The following is an 8,441-nucleotide window of genomic DNA, read 5'->3' as shown; positions in this document are numbered from 1 at the left end:
TAACCCAATACCATCAACCTCAAAACTAGGGATTGACACACCCGTCGAGACACCATGGTCCGAAACCATAGGCACAACTTCCAAGGACTAACCGCCACGGACCAAAAGTACTTTTCCACATACATGCTCTTTTACTGAATCCAACCTGCGTGTACACGCGACTTGGGCTTAACGAACCTGCATGTATGAACTTTCTTGGCATGTTGTACTAAGATCTGTCCTCTGATTAAGTTTCCATCACCTGTACCACCTGTACCAACCTCTGAGCACCTGTACCAGCTTCTGAGTGAGTTGCCATCAAGGACAACACTTGAATCATAATGCCAACACGATGCATAGCACTTTTTCCTTTCGGGAACTGAGATGCATCTTAGGTTCCAGTTCAAGACAGTGCGATGGTCGAGGGAGCAATTCTGAAAGTGTTTTTGGCTCAAATTTGCAGTAGTTTTCAATGGATTAAGCTTGATTTTAATGAACAATAATAAGAAAAGTATGATGGAATGTCTTATGAGGTTACTAAGCTACCAACAAGGGCATTTTGATGCCTTTGCAAATAAAATTCTTAATATATAAACTAAACCAGAGATTGACTGAAGTAGCATTTATCTACTACGCAATTGTATAACAAAAGTGATTCGAAAGCTTCCTGGCTAGCTTCAAACTCTATCTATAGCTTATATAATTCAACATAGAGCAAGAAATAGAAAAAGAAATAATCGTTCCGCAGTGAAGTCGCCAATTTGTTTCTTGGAAAATTAGTGTCTTTTCAAATGACTAACCCTCTAGGTTTCGTAGCTAACCTAGAAACAACAGTCAAAGCAATTCAATGTCTTTCCTACGAGTGACAGATAAGAAAGAGACTATGAGGGACCAACCTGTAACATTCGCTTGAATCCTCGCTTGATCTCCCTCTCCTTTGGCCGATCCCGTAACTCCTCCCCGTACTTAACACGCTTGGAGAGTACCTGCACAACTACATAAACAAATAACTATCAAAACATAATGATCCATCACAGCATAAACATCATATAATCAGAAATATGATGAACAAATGAATGCATTTACAATTAACACAATTAGTTGGGAAAAATCTTGAAGAACTTTATTGATATCAAGGAGAATTACAACCCATAAGAAGTCTAATCCAGTGCCATCCTCCCACCTTCAATCCTTCTTCACCTCATGAATCAACAAGAACACACCAACAATGACACAATGCTCTCACCTCAATACTTAAACTAGTAGCACTTCCTTAGAACTCAGAATAATTCAACCTTCTGATCTCTTGGATGAGAGATCCTTTTATAAATGTTTGCAGGAGGTTGGGTCATCAATGGGGGTGATGAATGCCATTCTATTTTTAGGAATTAGTTCCATGAAAGAGGGGAATTGGAGATGGTTTCTTGATTCCCTTGGTCATCCTTGGGTTAATTCAGAAGGGCAAGTGGCACGGGAGAAGTTTCTAGAAGTTTCCATGAGCAACCAACTCTCAAAAACTCCTGAATTTTTGTCCTACCTTGCCCATCGCACCTACTAGAGAGCCAAACTATGATGCATATAACTTTGACAGTGTAGTACCTACCATGCATAGCACCCTAACACAAGGCTTTCAGCAATGATTCATTTTAGGCACTTTTTGAATGATTTTTGAGATGGAACTTTTGGGGAATGAGGCATTCAGATTACTTAGTTCCTTTATGGCATAAAACAACTATTTTAGGGGTTGATGAACCCTAATACATCAACATGTAAGTTGGGGTTGATGTGCCCAAATATGTCCATAACAATGGCTGTAATGTGCCTGGGGATTTGACTGTTTCTCCTTTGTGGCGCTGACACACATCACACTCAACTACAAAAGTAAGAATGTCCTTTTTCATGCCTGTCCAAAAGAATGAACGTCGAGTGCGAACATAATTCTTCTGAAAGCCTGAATGGGCTGTAGTGGGAGATGAGTGCAACTCTGCCAAAATGTGACTTTTGAGGGTGGATGTTGGTGATATCACTACTTTGTCCTTGTAGCGAAGAATCTCATCCTACCAAGAGTAGCCCACTGTGGAATTTTGATCCGCTTGCAATTTATTAATGAGTTGGGAGAGAAAAGGATGTGAAAACCATTTCTTGCGAGCCTCTTCAATCCACTCTGGAATGGGAAGAGAGATTGCTAGCAGGGTGCTTTCCTCCTTAAATTAGAGTGATAAAGCATCCGCTACGACATTTTTGCGCCCTTTCTTGTAAATTGTCTCATAATCGTGTCCCAACATTTTGGTTAGCCATTTATTTTGTTGTGGCGAGGATACACGTTGCTCCAAAAAATATTTAAGGCTTTGATGGTCTGTGCATATTTGGAAATGCCGCCCTAATAAGTATGGTCGCCAAGTATCCACTGCATGTAAGATGGCCATCATCTCCTTCTCATAGGTAGATTGTCCCAGATTTTTCCCACTTAGTTGTTGGCTAGTGAAGGCCAAAGGTCGACCTTCCTACATTAAGACAACCCAAATACCCGTACCTGAAGCATCACATTCAATCACAAAAGATTTTGTGAAGTCGAGTAGTGCCAATACGAGAGTGGAACACATGGCATGTTTGAGAGCTATAAATTCCTGTTGTGTTTCATCATTCTAGAGGAATGAATTTTTCTTGAGAAGGTGATGAGGGGTCTAGCAATGCGACCATAATTGCAGACAAGTTTGCGATAGTAGCCGGTGAGAACCAAAATTCCTCTCAAGCTCTTCAAGTTCTTTGGTTGAGGCCACTCCTGTATTGCCTGGATCTTTTTGGGATCCACCCTGACACCTTCACGCCCCACAATGTGGCCAAAATACTCAACTTCTTCCATACAAAAAGAGAACTTGGACAATTTGACAAATAATTTATGCTTTCGGAGTAGTTGCACGAGTAGATCTACATGCTGAAGATGTTTTTCCTAGGTGAGGTTGTAGATAAGGATGCCATCAAAGAAAACAAGGACAAATTTTTTGATATATGGTTTGAGCAGGTGTTTCATGAGGCTCTGAAAAGTGGATGGCACATTACAGAGACCAAATGGCATGACCAGGAATTCATAATGGCCTTCATGAGTTCGAAAAGCAGTCTCTGGAATGTCTACTTCTTTCATGCGAATTTGGTGATAGCCTGAGCGAAGATTGAGCTTAGTAAAGAATTAAGCCCCATTTAGTTCATCCAACAAATCATCAACAATTGGGATGGGAAATTTATCTTTGACCATCAGCTTGTTGAGGGCCTTGATGTTTGGACATATACGCCATTCCCCATCTTTTTTGAGCACCATGCCCACAGGCGATGAATAAGGACTAATGCTAGGACGAATGACATCGGCTTCCACGAGTTCCTTGATGATTTTTCCAATTTCATTCTTTTGGGTGAAAGGATATCTATATGAGCACACATTTGGTGGTTGTGCCCCTGGGACCAAAGTAATGCTATGATCATGTTCCCCTCTCGAGGGTGGAAGCTCATGAGGCTTGTCAAAGACTTGTTGCATCTCAGGATGAATATGAAGGGAAGTGGGTTTGAAGGCCTGGATGGCATTAAATTGGGCTATAACTCCATGTTGGCCCTTTTTTAACAATTTTTCCATCCTATGCGAGCAGATGATAGAAGGAGCACCTGCCTGGAGTCCATGGAGGGTATGTGTGTAGTTATTATGCTTAAAGCTCATATATAACTCCTGGAAATCCATTGTGATTGGGCCGAGTTTGTGGAGCCATTCAGCACCAAATACAATGTCACACCCACCCACGTTGATGGAAAACATGTGGGTCTTTAGGTGATAATCCCCCATTTTATGTTTGAAATTTTCACAGTGGCCTTCACATTTCATTGTCCCCCCATCAACAATCTGGACCTGGAAATTAGAGACTGCTCTAACAAAACAATGCACTGCTTCAGTGAATCTTTGATGGATAAATTTATGCGTACTACCACTATCAATCAAGACTACTACAGGGCATGCTTAATAAAACCTCCGATTTTGAGAGTTTTGGGAGAAGAAATTCCTACCAAAGCATGACGTGAGATAATTGATTCTTCAGGTGTAGCTAGGAGCTCATTGTCCGGTTGGTTGTCCTCATCTTCCTCCTCTGGTCCCTCAATTGGTGGGGCTTCCTCAGATGAACTGTGATCAGTAGCATCAATTTGAAATAATTTGGGTTCCTTGCATTTATGCCCCGGTGTGTATTTCTCATCACAGTAGTAACACAATCCTTGCTTTCTTCTTTCTGCCATTTCCACTGGTGACACCCTTTGAACCTTAAGTGTTTAGGTAGTGCTCGAACCTTGGGTGGGGTGTGCCTTGGCTATGAAATTTGGACGAGTCGAATGGGTTGCTAATGCGTGTTCTACTTCATGATCTATCTTGCAAGCTGCTAGGCATGAGACTGGGTGTTGTAGTCAGACGTGGGCTTGTATGGCATCTTTGATACCACTGACAAAACATTCCAAGTAGAATTCATCTGCTAGACCGACCTCCTGTGTGGAAGGCTAATGCTTCAACGACTTTAATATATTCTTGCACTGTGCCTGTCCATTGGAGCTTAGTAAGACGACCCAAAAAGTTAGATTCATGGTCAAAGCGATTAGAAAGGACTTTTGAGAATATCTGCGAAGCCATTAGCATTGCATAGCAGCGTTTATGCCACTGCCACCATTGCCATCTTTCTTGGTCCAAGTACAGGCTTCCCACACTTAGCTTAGTCGCATCATCTCTGATGTGATTCGATGTGAAATATTGCTCCATTTGTGCTAGCCATATGGCCAGATGAGAGCCATCAAATTTATACATGTCCAGCTTGGGTGGTCAAGGCTGGGACTGTTGGTGGTTTCCATAAAAGTGAAGAGAATGGCTAGACTTGCCGTCAAGGTTTTCATTAAAATCATATGCCTCCGATTGTTCCCCCGACTTTCCCTTTGTGATTGTGTCATTTAAGGTCCGAATCTACTTCGTTAATGCCTCCAACTTTTGTTCAAGGGTGTCTATCTTCTCATTGGCCATAGGTTGAGCTCTAGTTTATACCATGCACTTGTCATTACTGTGAAAAAAAATTGGGGACTGCCCAAAATTTTGACACTGACAAGTGAATGGTACCACCTTACTCAGCCTGTCGACCTCATTTTTTATATTTATATTTATATTTTATATTTTATTTTTTTTATTTTTTATTTTTACTTCGAAAGGAGTTTTACTCCTCACTTATGAATACTGTAGTAGTCGATTCCCAGAAAAGTTAATTCTGCCCAATGTCCTGTGAGAATCACGCCCAGGTATAGGAGCCACACAAATAGTCAGATATGTCGGCGAAACCCTCAACTGCAGAGTATGAGTAGAAATGTGGTAGTGATTGAACCCCTGCTGCTAGATCTAAATGGAAGATCTGATTGTTGCGACTGCTACAGAACCCAAACTACTAGATTTGAATGGCAGATCTGATAGATCTGATTGGTAGATCTAATAGATTTGAATGGTGGATCTGATAGATCTGAATGGTGGAATTGATTGTTGCAGTTGCAACAGAACCCAACCTGCTATATCTGATCTGGCAAAGATGATGCATGATCGAGAGAGAGACAAGGGAACTATGGTCTCAAGGAGTGTCAGGTGCTACAGATCACAATATACATAAGGGTCCGAAAATAGTACTCAGCCCAACCTTTCAGGGCACTAACCAAGGAGGATCAACTGTACCCTTAGCCGTACAACCTGACTACCCTATTGTACATGCGAGTAATCTCCCTGAGTGCTATTCTCGGTGTACTGTAATTCCAAGACGGCCAATTGTTTATCTATGGCAAGGTTTCAAGAGAGCCTAGGGGGCTTCTAATATACCCAGAGGCTACTTGGAAGACAGTCTGTGCGTAGTTCTGTCTAATGCGCTACTACTCGAAGGGGTGCCCACAGGGGTTACAAGGGAGTCTAACAAGCGTGACCACCTCTTGTATTTCCTACATGCATGCCTCCCCAAATCCACTGGTTTATGTGCTCAATGATAGATCCCGTGGTTTAAAGACGTCGGAACACGTCCCTAGCCAAAAAAAAGTTTTTCTAAAAATGGAGATCCCATCAGCCCTGAAAAGTGCTTCGATACCACTTGTTATAGCTCTGATACCACTTGTTATGCTCTTGGCATGTGAGAAGATACAAGAATACAAAATATGCGAAGAAATATACCCAGAACATAGAACAATAAGAAATAACAACATGTATTTTATTATTCAGAAAGGAAAGCAATGTTCACTTGCCTCTTCAAGGGGGCAACCTCCAATAGAGCTAGGCTCAATTACAAAATAGGACACAATTCTCCTCAAGGGGAGTCTTTATCCTTTATATAGGATTCATACATGCAATACCATGGGTCAGTACCATGGTTCTTATTAATACCATCTATCTAATACCATGGTCCATTTGTAACTAACTGTGGTCCCTTCTTTAAATGCAGGTCAACCACTTAAAATTATTAATATGGGCTTTATTGACTCTTTAACTAACTATAACTATGAATTGACCTTATTACATAAATAAAGAGGTTAGGGTTGGACCCTAACAACATGTGTTGCTGGAAATTTAGAAGATTGTAGTCGTGGCTCACTTTTTTCACCCCCTCCCTCTCTTATGTTACTAGAATTCCCCTCTCTTTTACTAGAAGGACTGGGGTTATTAATAAATGTAGTTTGAAAAATCTATTAAGACCTCATAGTCTTATCATGAATCTCAATGTGAGCTGCAGATGATGATCTTGCCAATTGAGAGGCAATAGTAGAAGCCTTCCCAGATGCTTTTCATGGACCTACTAATGCTTGATATTCTGAATGGAGAATGATTTCATATATAAAGGTATTTCTTCCAAGGCTAGAGTGGCCTTGAGTTTTGGTGGTTTTTCAAATAGGTTTTGAATCTTTAACTTCTTGATTTACAATCCTATGTTTTTTCCTAGTCACACACACTAAACAATCTAAAAGTATCAACTGAGGGTAGGCACTAGCACAAGTTTTTTACTTGGTGCATGCATAGGTTCTTACCTTTGATATCTAATACCCAACCCTAGAGGGATACAACTAAAAAATATTTGAAAACCTCCCTGGAAATGGTGCCAAAATGTTGGGTTATTCAGTTTCTCTTTGAAAATATCAACAGACCTTTAAACATTAAATTGTCAACCTAGAACTCGTCTGATTATTTCAAGGTTATCCACACTGTATTTGAAAATAATAATGTTTATGTAACCTAGTTTGTCTAGTCCTATTGAAAGGTAAATGCATGAAACCATAAGAAACAAGTAGAATTGATTAAAATAATACTTTACACACAACTTCACAAATTCAAAGCAATCAAAAAGCTTATTTAAGATAGTCCAAACATTAAACCTTCTAAAACCAAAATATGTTAAGCACACATTGTCTCCTAGGAAACTGCAACTATAGGAAAGAAACAACAAGCTTGACTTAGAATGAAATCTGCTAAAGTAAATGTCACACCTTACTCTTAACAATCCTTTATTAATCATGAGAAGAAAAAAAATGAATAATGCTTCAAAAAATAAACTATCATAAATCTAATCCTAATGATATTTACTCAAATTGTTGTAGCAACTATCGCTGTAATGACCAATTCAGTAATCGATGATCAATTCTAGAAGGAAATCAAATAATTGCATAATAAGAAAGAAAATTTTGAAAGTTAAATTTAATGATACAAAGAGGGCAGTAATCACTCCAGGATTGGGCCCACGATCACTGGAATTCAACTGCCTTAGAGCAAGATCAGTGCAAGAATTAAAGCTAAACCATGTAAGTCTCCATTATATTAATCAACAACAATATTCCAATGTTTGTAAAACTTCAGAGGATACACATGAGAATAAAAATAAAAATTCCTTTTCCCCATGTCTTTATTCCACGCTTTTATAATTACAACCAAGTCCATAACTAAAAATAAAGGAGAAATGATGAGAATCTAAAGATTCTTGGGATGCTCAATTTGAGTTACAAAATCTCTTAAGTTCCTCAAAATAGATGGAAAAAATCTCGTTCATAGTGAGTCTTTCCATGATGATCGTTAACATTTTCTTATCCAAGTCACAACTAACTTGAGCAGCCCCGTGTAACTCAATCTTATCCAACTATCTAGGTAAAATCATTTTCTTATCGGAGTCCCTGTCAATTTTCATTTCGACTTATGCTATAGACATATTTGAGCACTTCAACCCCAGTCACATATGTCGATAAACCAAGGTCTCTTTAGTCCCTAAAAGTGTTGTTTCATACCCTAAAGGATCATGGTCAACTAATTACATCATTTCTCAGAAGTTCCACCTGAAAAACCACTCAGAACTGACCAAAACTGGACCATATTGACTGCTCCATAGTCAAGGTGTGATGCATACTGGCTGCCACACTAGCCAGGTGTGATGCATATTGATATG

This window comes from Pinus tabuliformis, chromosome 3_2, assembly GCF_031772625.1.
Source record: "Pinus tabuliformis cultivar Carrire ecotype Pingquan chromosome 3_2, CPIR1, whole genome shotgun sequence".
Lineage (NCBI taxonomy): Eukaryota > Viridiplantae > Streptophyta > Pinopsida > Pinales > Pinaceae > Pinus > Pinus tabuliformis.
Note: the sequence above shows the minus strand (reverse complement) of the source record.